Below are 12,831 nucleotides of genomic sequence, written 5' to 3'. Positions count from 1 at the left end.
CACAGGATTTATTTAACGTCACTGCACAATCATAATCCCTGATATAGGCCATATGCACTGTATACCTCACCTACTAACCTACAGACACAGAGTACCATCCAGTATCAATCTGTCTCAGTTCCACAGTCTCCGCCATTATACTAGCATATTCAACTAATGTAACTAAATGAACAGGCAGTATATTACAATCTGAAATATCAGCAAATGAAAGCAAATGAACACGCCAGACAAGACGACAAACTTTTTTTTCAGTGGTTGGCTACCACTTCTTTGGAATAACAACAGCAACAGCAGTGAAAAGTTGCTTTGCTACTCCACAGATATACCCGCACAGACCCAACTCGTAAAGCGAGGAAAACAAAAGCAATAACAATGCACAAATTAAAGGACCGGTTATAATGGCAGATACTATGAAATTAACAAAGATACGCTTGTCGTGTCACCTTCGTGGCACCCCGCTGCGATCCTTCCCTCCGAGCTCAGACGCGTCGGAAACGAGCGGGAAGAGAGAGACGTCTCGCGCGTTCCGTGCCCGTCTGGATTAACTCCTGCGGCGCCTCCATTGATACCTCACCACTTTTCCCACTCAGCGCCCTGTTGGCATTAATCCTCTTAGCGCGCTCCCTTTTGAACGGGCCGGATCGATGCTTACCCTTCTCACAGAGCGCGTGCGGCGGCGTCTCGCCCGCGGTGCGCAGAAGGCCGGAGCAGCCTCCCGAGCCGGCCGAGTCGGGCTCACAGCGCCATCTGCGCGGTGCAGGGACTCTTCTGCTGCCTTGGCTCGGCGAAGCGAGTCCTCCCCTAGCCATCCGCAAACCGCCAGCTGCAACCTCTCTCTCCCTCTCTCTCTGTCTCTCTCTTTCTCTCTCCCTTTCTGTCTCTCTGTCTCTCCCTCTCTCTCTCTGTCTCTCCCTCTCTCTCTCCTCTGTCTCCCTCTCCTCTATCGCTTACTCTGTCTCCCTCTCTGTCTCTCCGTCTCTCTTGCCCTCTCTCTTTCTCTCTCCTCTCTCTCTCCCTCTCCTGTCTCTCACTGTCTCCCTCTGTCTCTCCCTCTCTGTCTCTCCCTCTCACTCTGTCTCTCTCTTTCTCTCTCTCCCTCTCTTTCTGTCCCACCCTTCTCTCTCCTCTCTCTCCTTCTCCTCTATCCCTCTCTCTGTCTCCCTCTCTTTCTCTCTCTCCCTCTCTTTCTCTGTCACTCTCTTCCTCTCTCTCCTTTCTCTTCCTCTCTCGGCCTCTCTCTCTCCTCTGTCTCTCCCGTCTCTCTCCTCTCTCTCTCCTTCTCCTCTATCCCTCTCTCTGTCTCCCTCTCTTTCTCTCTCCCTCTCTTTCTCTGTCACTCTCTCCCTCTCCCTCTCCTCTTTCTCTTCCTCTCTCTGTCTCTCCTCTGTCTCTCCCGTCTCTCTCCTCTCTCTCTCCCTCTCCTCTATCTCCCCTCTCTGTCTCTCTCACTCTCTTAATTCTTCCCAATTTGCTTAACTAGCATGGTGGGCATATGCATTTCAATATGCAACAAATAAATATTAATACAAAAAAGTAAAACTAGCAATAATATTGCATTACAAGGAATGGGAAAGAATAAAACCTTGGTCTATTTTTCTCCTGCTGTGTCTACGGTCTCTCTCACCACCCCTCTCCCCTTCTGTCGATGTTATCAAGTGTCTGGAGTTTTCTCCTCTGCACCACCTCCAGTGCTCGCCAGGGGTGCAACAATTCATTCACAATACATGCGATTCATCGATTTTAATTCTGGCAGTAACGTCTGATCGATGCGCACGCTCTAATAATATGGACAGAGAAGTAGGCACGCTCGATTGAGTATTGATTCAAAAGCACTCTTATGGTCCTCGTGGTACAGGAACAAAAAGTTTATCTATCTTCGCCTTGTCTTTTTTTGAAGACATTTGTTTTAATTAGACAAAGGACAACATTATTGTTCACTTAGACTTTGTTAATCACATTTTAGCCCAGCAGGGTTCTGAACACTGACTGAATTTCTTGCACTAGGTTGGCCGTATCAAATCATCCTGAATCTCCCATTAAACAGCATGGTACGGACTTGCTCCAAACTGAATACCACAACCAACCTATCAATGAACCTCATTTATATTCACACCTACTAGAACTTTCTGACCGATGGGCAGACTATCTAGGAGACGCCTGTCAGCAGGCTAGCAAAGACACGTATTTCCTCACTCCCATTACCTCTTCCACTGGAGGTGGGTCCACTGTTTCCAATTTCACACTAGCGGTCGCCGCGTCTAAGACTCCCTGTCAGCTCAGCCCAGGGGCCAGTGTGAGTGAAGCCCTGCTGCGTTGTGCAACTGCTATTCCCACTCCTGGTCCCAAAGTGCTGAGAGGAACTACTGCCCCTACGCTTCAAAAACCAAAAAACCGCCCTGGTGTAAAATCCAGCTATGACCAGCTCGGAATACCAGCTTCCAGCTGTTTCAAAACATAGCTTGAGCTGTTCAAACCATTTTGAGTATAGAGCTGGTCTTTCAGCAGGGTGATGAAGGGGAAAATGCAAACGTAAACAAGATGGAAGCACACGCCATGACGCAACCAAAATATTGTGGGTGCCTACACAGAATACCAGTACCACATGCTGAAAACTGCTTCAGAACATGTAACTTTTTAACAAATGGTTATTACAAAAATATATATTTCTTGTAGCTGCACACATCAACAAAACAAAGCAACTCAAACTGACTATTAAAACCCTCTCCATACCTCGGACATTTTAAATCTTGTAGTTTCCTAGCCCGGAAACATTGACGTGAGCATGTGTTGCACAAACCAACTACGCACACACCGGGACGCACAGACCCACCCACTCTCTAGCCCTCCAGCCGTAGAACCTTCCGGGCTTACCTGGCATCATGAGCTCTCAGATGCTGAACGAGGCGGCGGTGAGACTCTCAGACTCTCTCGCGGTGCGGCCGCGGGCACGTGCGGTTTCTCCCCCTAACCTCTCCTCCTCCCCCTCTCCCTCCCTCCCTCCCTCCCTCGCTCGGTCGCTGGCCCCTGTTCCGGAGCGGGGAATGGGACACAGGGGGGGGGTGGGGGGGGTTTCAGACGGCTGGCTCTGGGAGCGCGAGGGCAGGCGCGGGCTCTTTTCGCCGGCCGGAGACAGATGGAGAGCGGGCACTCGGAGGGGCGAGGGATGGCGGGGCCACATGTGGCCACGGGCCTCTCTCTCTCTCTCTCTCTCTCTCGGGCGGAACGACGGGAACGCACGCGCAAATGATCTCAGCTGACTCGCGGCGACCATACATTTCACAGCACGAGAGAGAGGGAGGGAGAGAGAGACAGAAATGGGGGAGACTGAGAGACAAATGGGGGAGGGGGAAAGACTCGGGGGAGCGGGGGGGGGGGGGCAGTCAGAGTGAGAGAGCGAGGGAGGGAGGGGAGGAGGAGAGAAGAAAGGGGCGAGTCACACGGAGACTGAATGTATAAATGTAGGAATGCAGACCAAATAATCACTTCCTGTGTGCACAGGCTCAGTTGATGTATTTGTTCCTTGCATGAGGTTTATCAAACATCCTGTCACCACTCCAGCCGCTCGCACACGCTAAAGCACGGCGGAGGAAGTGTAGCTTTCTGTGGTGTCTACAGAAGCCAGGCTGCCTCGCAAGGAGCCCCAGCCTGCTAACGTCAGCCTACCCAGAATACGTAAACAAAGGACAGCCTTAAATGACATAAACCCTCTCTGTGATACTTCACGTACCTAATGTCAATGTCCACATGCAGCATTGAATTTGTTTATGGTTCTTCCATTTTGAAAAACTATATAACATTTTAAAGGCTCATCAACATAATCAGTCACTTCGATATACGGTATGTGTAATCACGGTCCAAAATTTTTCCGGAATGCTCCCGGATGTAGTCTGTATATCGCTCTGTACTTAGCCACTGATACGAGGGGGAAACACAATAAAAATGTGAGGAATTTTGAGTACAAATCAACTGAAAAATCTGAAATTGCATTCAAATTACAGCCCGACGCCGCACTGATCGGAAACAGAGCATCACAGAAGGGCGGCGTTTTTAGCACACTTCTTTATTTATTTTTTCCGCGTCTCCGAAAACAACAGCAGCATCGACGGAGGCAGCCGTGCCAGAGGTAGCTGCAGCCTCTTCATTAAAAAAAAAGAAGAAGAAAAATCAATTTAGAGACTCCTAACAAAGGAGCTGCGTCTCCTTCTGCTGCTGTGTTTTAAGTCTCTGGAGTGGCAACCCCCCCCACCCCCACCCCTTCCCTACTCCTCTTTTCTCTTCTCCTCTCGAGCTGCCATCGCTGCATGTGATTAACATATGTCTAGGTTCTCAGTCCCTGTCAGCTTGAAGGCATTCCGTCGTGTAGCTGCCTTAAACGGCAGATGAATTCCATATGGGGAAACAGGCCCTTCTACTCTCCTACTTTTATTCCATTAATAACACCCCCCCCCTCCCCACCTGCACAACACCTTTCCTCCTCCGCCCCTCCAGTCTCTCCCTCTCTCCCTCTCTCTCTCACCGTGTGGTGCCGTGTAGACCAGCATCGATGTGTAAACAACTCTCTGGCAGGCCTCACCTGGTTCGACTGACCGGAGTGGTAATACGCCCCCGTTTTTAGAACCGTGTGATGATGGGGGAGGGGAGGAGCGTGTGTGTGTGTGTGTGTGTGTGTGTGGGGAGCCCAGGAATAGCCCTGACTCTGAACGTCTCCTGATAAACAGGAGTAATCGCCTCCTTACCCGGGAGGAAGCCTCCTCCTTCGACTGTCGCTCTCGGACAATCAAGGCCTAACTCGCATAACTGTTCAAACCATCACGCATTTCCATGTACACCACACACAGACCTAGTTAAGCGCTGTTTGCGTCTTAATGTATATATATATATATATCTCTAAACAACTACTTTATACTGCTAATATGTATGCAAAGGTGAACCTATTGCCAGACTATACATTGCATCATCAATGGTGCCGCAACTGCATGCAGTTCTGACATCTGACATTTTCACAATCCTACATTAGAAATTCATACCAAGATAAATTCTACATGACAATATGCAGTTATCAGCATAACGGTTGTCTTGCAGAGCACATTTAGTTCATATGATTGTTGATAACGCACTCCGTTCCTAAAGTAATTTGATGCATCTTCTCATGTAAGTCGGAAAGGCTACCATCCGCAATATCTTGGCTCTGTCTGAATCTGAAGCAAACCCACTGTACCCCGATCCTGGAGCAATCGCAGACCCCCGTGGCCTGTATTTGAATCACACATGGAGGGGAGTGAGTCCCTATGGCTTTCCACACTGGCTTTCTTCAGAGTGTGTCCTACACCACCTCGCTACCCTGCTGAAAAACAAGCTCAAGCTACAAACAGCTGGTAGGCTAACCAGTTCAGTCCAGCTCCCAGCTTGACATGGTTTCACCAGCTCAAGCTATGTTTTGAAACAGCTGATTGACCAGCCACCAGCTCAGACAAGCTACCAGCACTAGCTAATTGACCAGCTCATACCCAGCTAGACCAGCTTTATGACCAGCTTGACTCGCTCACTTTTGAAGCTGGCCAAGCTGGCATAGCTGGACTTTACAGCAGGCTACTGACGCTGCTCTGCTAGCACTTTCTAGCGGTATCCCACGATGCTCTAATCACAAACAGCGACGCTCGCCTTGCCTTCATCTCATCCTTCCCCTCCCGTTAAACCGGCATGTAATAAAAAGGCCTTGCGATGAGTTAATGGACAACTCAGCAGCTTTTGTTGAAGCAGAAACTGCAGAAGCAATCATCAGGATGCAGAAGTTTTACCACAAAGCTGTGAAAAAGCAAACAAAAAAACAAAAACAAATCAACAAAAACGTGTGAATACAACAAAGTAGTGCCCGAAAATGAAATCCACCAATAGAGGCCCTTCAATACTATCTACTACCCTTGAACAGAAGAGAGCTTGGTTTGCTCAACAGGGGGGGGGGGGGGGGGGATGTTACTGAAGTTAATGTCTGCACGCCTAACAGCAAATTCACTTTAAAATCACGCTCGCTTAAACCGCGGCTTACCGTCAGGCGGGGGGGGACTGGGGACACCCATCGCCTCGGTTACGTGTCCCCGGGGAGGGGGGGGGGCCGTGTGAGAAAGCCCTGTCCCTGGCCACCCCGACGGCAGGCTCTAACACACCCTCCTCAGCCTCGCACAATGGACATTACTCCCTCCCTCATTGGGCACTAAATGAGTTAATTTTAAAGAGGTGCAACCTCATTGATTTTATTGGGAAGCAGTGCACCAAACGAAATTGTTCTCCTCCGGCACCCCCTTCCGCCCCCGGCCCCCGCTGCCACAATCGCCTACCCCCCCCCCCCCCCACCCCACCCGACGGCCCACCACCGCCGCCGTCTTTTCAATGGAGACGCAAATAATAGCAGATATATATTCAAAACAGGGCGATAAAAACAGCCCTTTAAGACCGGGCTGCATTAACAGACTGTGAAAGAGGGTAACAAGACAAAAAGAGGGGAACAAAACAGAGGGATACGTAGGCGAAGGGCCTCGGAGTGGAGCGTTTTTTACATGCGGGGCTTCTTTTAACAAAGCTGAATGGGGCCTCTTTCTGACTTCTCTTGTGCAAGACTTGATAAACTAAATAGCCTGGCACTCAATGATGAGCCAATGAGCTGTTGATGAATAGCGGTGACTCTTGAATCCCCCCCCGCCCTCCTCCACCCCACCAGCCCTCAGACCCCGTCTCTGGCGGTGGCGGGGGGGGGGGGTCCAGGGTTGCAACCGGCTGACGCAGCAACCCCGAAGGGGTGTCGCCGGACGTGTCCAAAATTCTCCGCTTGTTTGTCCGTCCCTGGCAGCTGACCGATCGGCAGTGACACTGGTGGCGTGCTGGGTGGTGGGTGGGTGAGTCGGTGGGTGGTTAGGGGAGGGGGCAATGTTTTGCGGCCCGCTGGTGCAGAACAGAGAGGGAGAATTAGCCGGGCCTTCTCCTCCCTCTGTGGACCCTGAAGGGCCCGATTTTCCACACAGCTGGAAGCTATTAATGTCTTCCTATTGCGGCCGGCGAGGAGGACAGGCCCGGCGAGACCGGCCGTGGAGGGCTGGAGTTATTGGATCAAGGAGCCTGTCCGGGCTAGGCCGTCCGCGGCTCCCTCTCAACCCCGAAAGGGTACTGCTGCCAATTAAGGCCCTGAAAGGGAGTGATAAATGATCCGAGCCCGGCCTCGGGGAGACGAAGCGAGAGAGACAAAGACGGAGGCTCGGTGCCGTTGCCCCCCAGATGTGAAGATGCAACGCCAGTTCCGCCGCAGGGGCGAGAGAACCGAGCGCAAAGGTGGCAGAGGTCTGCAAAAATAACATTTTGTCGAAAAAGGCCACACGGCCTCCTGTCTGTGGATTTACTGAACGGCTAAAACAGTCGAACCCAGAAAGAGCGCGAAACCTTGGGAGCTTTTGTCTGGCTACAGAAAACGAACAGTGAAATTAATTAAATACGTGCCATGCACTTGACAAAAAAAAGTTTTAGAAACTCAATCGACTCAATGGAATTTAGAAGCTCAATAGACATCTTTCTAAACATCACATTAACACAGCATTGCGCAAGAGCCAGTGTCGCTCCAGAACAACCTCGCTTTCTCCGCGTGCAGGACAAACCCATGCCCGTTGTCGATTTTTGGGCTGAACTGGAGCATCCAGGCGACATCGCATAAGAGCTTTAATTGACTTAACAGGTGCTGCACTACAGATAAAGGGCATTGTGCCCCCCCAGCGCTCTCCTCAGAGTGTACGAGGAGAGGACGGGTAGTGCTGAAATGTGAGGACAATAGAGCACGCTCCAGTGAGCTCCCCCGCCCCCGGTCAGAGAGAGACAAAAAGCCGCAGTCCTGCCTGTGTTTGTGTGCAGGCCCCTGCCATCTGGCCCGCTCCCCTGCCTCCCTCCCTCTCTCTCCCTCCCTCTGTCTCTCCCTCCCTCCCTCCCTCCCTCTCTCTCACTCCCACCCTCTGTCTCTCCCTCTCTCTCTCTCCCCCTCCCTCTCTCTCTCCCTCCCTCTCTCTCTCTCCCTCCCTCCCTCCCTCTCTCCCTCCCTCGCCCCGAATCGCACCGTAGGCCCCAGCCCCCCGCGCTCTGCAGCTATTCAGGACAGACCCGTATCATCACCCATTCAGATCTTAGGTTCATAACAATAACCGCTAATGAGGCCGACAAATGACTTTGGGCTGAGGGTGGGGGGAGACTCCCCCCCCCTCCCCCCCCCCAGCTTGTTCTTCTGCTGCCGTCCAGCCTAGGTCGATCATTTCTGTAGAAAGGAGATGGCTTTCCGAGCAGAGTGGAGCGAACCCTTTGACTACGAGAGTTAATTTCCCGCCGCCCTTTATCTGGGACTACGTACGGGTCTGCTCCAACAAACCCAGTTTTGCTAAAACCTCTAACCAATCGCTGATTCATTCAGGTACAAGCCAGACCCTGAGAGAACCTGTATTAAAGGTGACATCTCGGAGCTTGACTATGACTGAGCACCCTGATCCCAGTGAGTATTGTGGGCACGGTCATATTCCCTTTCCACACCGCTGTTCTATAAATAGTGAACCCTTGTCAAGGCTTGCTCAATTCCGGCTGCTGTTGGGGTTGGGGGGGGGGGGGGGGGGAGTGAGGGTGGAGGGGCTGGGGGGGGGGGGGGGTGGCAGAGATGGGAAATATTTCTCTACATGACTGGTCCTGTCCTGAAAAAGGTGTTCGAGGAGCTTCACTAGGTGGAGCTAGCAGTACATCTCCGTGCCAGCCTCCCTTACTCTGCCAAGCTAGCAAAGAGCCATGATCCTAATTAACAGGCAAGCCTCTTTGCATGCGTGACTGCAGCCTCAGGTGCAGCGCGCGCACTAACGGTCTCACCCAAACACCAACACGTGCCGCAGTGTTCCATTGACAGGGGCAACGCAAACCCATAGCGTACTGTCTGCCTTCTGGACGATTATCTCAACTGTGAGTTAAACTGTCAGTTGCTTTTTTTCTGAGAAATGTCAGGAAAACAGCTAAAGCGATTGACATTCACCTAGCTTTGTCTTTTTTCACCTAGCAAAATCAGTGCATGTTAATGTGTTAAAGGCACATTACAATTGGGATCTGCAGAAAATCAATGATTACAATTCCAATTTGTAACACAAAATGTTTGTGTTACAAAACAATGAAACGGATGCCTCTTTTGACCAAACTCCCACAGTCAGCTTTTGTAGAGACTAGTTATAACAACAGGTGACAACAAGGGCATGCCAATTCCAAACAGACACAACAGGCGAGACCAGCGCTACTCAACTCCACGTCCTCCGGGCCGCAGTGTCTGCAGATATTTGTTCCTCCTGTGGGCTACCTGATTTCACTCGTGATTTATCTGCTTGGTTCAGATAAGCTAATTCTGGAAATCAGGAGTTTTTCGCGCACGGTTGTAGCGCACTGCAGACACTGTGGCCCGCAGGACGTGGAGTTGAATAGCGCTGGGCTAGCCGATTTCACAGGAACCTGAATATAAAACCATCAACGTTTTTCATGAAGCACATTCTCCTCACACTATGGTGTAACTTTTCAACCACATACAAATAAATAAGAAAAGAAAAATGACTCATACATGGGCTGTATTAAGATATTAAAAGTATTAAAAGTAAAGTGACATTCATTTGGCATCTGTACTGTGTCACAGTCTCAATCGTTCTTTGTTCATGTTAACAGACTGAAAATGAAAATAACCTGTTCCATCATTTCTACTTTGTATAATGCCCCTGAAAAGCATTATCCTGGCCATCATAACTTTAAGTGATGCACAAAAAGTTTCTTAAACTATCTATCTTGAATTGCTGGAATGCTTCCATTTCATTACACTACTAAACACATTCGTTTTTAAGTAGAAATACTGGGTAATTCTTTGGCTGAAGGTTTTACCATTGTTCATCTTGAACAAGCTGCTTACAAGGAAAACTGAGTGAGCGTGTGTGTGCCTGTGTTCTGGTGGAAATTCTGGGCAATGTTGAGATGTGTACCAAGTTGGTCAAAGGCAGGAAGGCCTCTGTTTTTCAATGTCTGCAATAAGCTTGGGCATGCCTAAAGAAAGCAACAGAATTCCGCCAGCACAGTGGTGGATCATGTAAGGGCAAGATACTTCCAAGAACTCCTGGTCACGGCTGGTCACAGCTGGTCATAGCTGGTCACAGCTGGTCGTAGCTGGTCACAGCTGGTCTACAGCGACGCTTGGTAGGCATTTTTCTTTTTTTAAAAGGATTACTTCTATATCCCCCTCAGAAAAAAACCCCCCAAAACAAAACAAAATAAAACCAGAGAAATCTGTCAGTGAGGCCGGAGCTCGTGAGCTGAGAGTGCGAGACCAACAGGAACCCGCGATTCCTGACCCAGCCCTGCTGCACACAATGCCTGCTGAATGGAAGGAACCAGGGGCCCGGCAGAGATAGCTCGCTGTCAGGAACCGGCCCTGACGCTGCAGGACGGACAGGGCCAGGCCCACCGGGCAGGATGTCGGAGCGGTGGACTGGGGCTGCCAGATATCCCGCTTTCACACACTCTCCGGCCGGGATGTTTTGCTCTTCAGGTAATTAAATTCGGAAGCCGGGACCGGTTGCGCTTCGAGCCTGACCCCGCTGTCACGGCCCCGCGGCCTGCCGTATCTGCCTTCCGCCAAGAGCCGCCCGGGGCATCAACAAGCCCCTGCCACTTTGTCGTCGGCGAGGAACACCCAAAAAAAAAGTACCAGGGTTAGAACTGCCCAAACACGCCGCTGTCCGGAGGTCAGGACTCCGAAAACACGACACTGTCGCCAGCTCGGCCCCACCTTTTCCCCTGAAGAAGAAAGAGGAAGGTTCCACTGTGTTTTTATCGCTGTGGCTTTAGGTCACTGCATTGTTACAGTTAATCTCCAGGCCACCCCCCACCTCCTACCCCAGGTTACCACAACTTAAGCTTGTAAGAAATATTCCATTATGTTACATCGTGGCGCAAATGGACAACATGGAAAAGGTTATTTTCTTGAATGCTAACAAAGCTCAAGTCCAGAAAAAATTGTGTGCACTTGCCACCTGCTTTTGTCAATGCTTTTTGATAAGTGAGACCCATCAATAGAGAATTAGCATGAGCTCTGTAGTCAGAAATGGCTCAATTGGATTACACAGAAAGTGATAGAATAAATGCTAATCAACATTTACATTCAGTTCAAAGGCAGACACGCAGCCAGGGGGAGTCTGGCTGTAGCCATTACTGATTGTTACCTTTGAATTGCAACATTAGGGCTGGCGGGAAACAAACTCATCTCGTCGCACAAACGAACCCCGAGGGCCCGGGCACCGAGGCTGTCGGCCGAAATCGCCGACGTCCGCAGCCGCGCCTCCCGCTTGGACCGACCCCACCTCGCTCCCCTGTGCCGGCTGCACAGCCACGGGGCGCTCCGTGCCGTTCCCACAGAAATGGGAGATGGGCTTGTGGGGCCTTGCTGTTGTTTCCATGACAACAGGTACTGCAGATATGATGTCTACAGAACAGCCCTCCGAACTGAGAGTGCACACACGGAGTGCACATTATGTGTGTGCAATATGCTAAATAAAGTTACTGTCACCACTGGGGCGAGAGAGGGAGAGAGAGTGAGAGAGAGAGAGAGAGGGGGGGAGAGAGAGAGAGAGAGAGAGAGGGAGAGAAGAGAATAGGGAGAAAGGGAACTGGAAATATAAATAAAACATAACAGCATGTGGTGAGGGGATAAGTTATGTTCAACCTTGCCTGAATCAAGATCGCCTCACGTCTGACTTGTAAAATGAAATACTGTCTTGGAGCATATGTGGGCCATTAGCATCACTCGCCCACTGGTAAGAAAGCTTCTTAGACACTAAATCAAATACAAGGCAGCCCTGGGTTGTCAGAGGGAAAGGGGGGGGTGGTTGTTACATGGGGGGGGGGGGGGGGTGACTGCAGTCTCTCACACAAATTCTCTTCTCCCACAACTTCTCTTTCCCCCATTGCTTCATTTTTTTATAAACACCAGCTGTGGAGAACTCCACAGCCTATGTGTAGGATCTGTAGATGTGTAGAAATGCAGATGTGCATTCCCATGTACCGAACAGGCCTCTTAGACGGCGGTGGTGATATTTAACTTCGCGCCGTATCCTTTTGAGGCCTGCGGGGTGCCAGGCAGGGGAAAAGTGCCTACTCTGCCCACTGCTCCTGATACACTCAGCGATGATTTACACCGCGTAGCCCCGCGCAAACGGCACAATAAATCTTTGACGGGCGAAGACGATAAAACACGCCGGCGACATCAAACTTGTTTGCCTTTCGGAGAAACGCTCGGTTGCAGTTCCTCGAAGGAGATTGAACTGACCACGAAACCCTCCCCTGCTCCATCTCCTTCACCTCAACCCCCTGCACAGCCCTCTGGTAAACAAAGCCACACAAAGACACTAAACAGCCACACAAACTGTTCCTCTGAGTCAGACACAAAGATATTTGTACGACAACAACTGGCATTAACGACAACAACTGGCTAATAAGAGAATGAGGATCCAAATTAATTTCACACCTCCCACTGGCCTAGGGCAGATTGATATGACAATGATAATACAGTTTGGGGACATCCATATTTCTTCTGGATCAATGTAATATATGAAAACATGAAAGGCATGTCTTGCCTCTTGCCTGTCTTTTATGAACTTCCTTCACTCTGTGAGTCAGCACCCAAGGCCTTCTGCGTATTTTTTTGTCTAGATTAAGAAAAGTAAGTGAACATATTTTCCTGAAATGGCTGGGCTACGAAGAATTACGTTTTACTGTGAATGTAAACTACAATAGCACAACCCT

The 12,831-nt window shown here is 50.3% G+C and overlaps 1 protein-coding gene across 1 annotated transcript in view; it reads right to left on the bottom strand.

The window, feature by feature from the left end:
- runx1t1 (RUNX1 partner transcriptional co-repressor 1) overlaps positions 1–12,831 on the bottom strand; it is a 60,563-nt gene that overhangs the window by 36,232 nt on the left and 11,500 nt on the right. The window lies entirely within an intron of this gene.

The sequence above is a fragment of the Conger conger genome, chromosome 9 (assembly GCF_963514075.1).
Source record: "Conger conger chromosome 9, fConCon1.1, whole genome shotgun sequence".
In the NCBI taxonomy this organism is placed as follows: domain Eukaryota; kingdom Metazoa; phylum Chordata; class Actinopteri; order Anguilliformes; family Congridae; genus Conger; species Conger conger.
The sequence above is the reverse complement of the archived record's forward strand: the minus strand, read 5'-3'. Positions and strand labels throughout refer to the sequence as shown.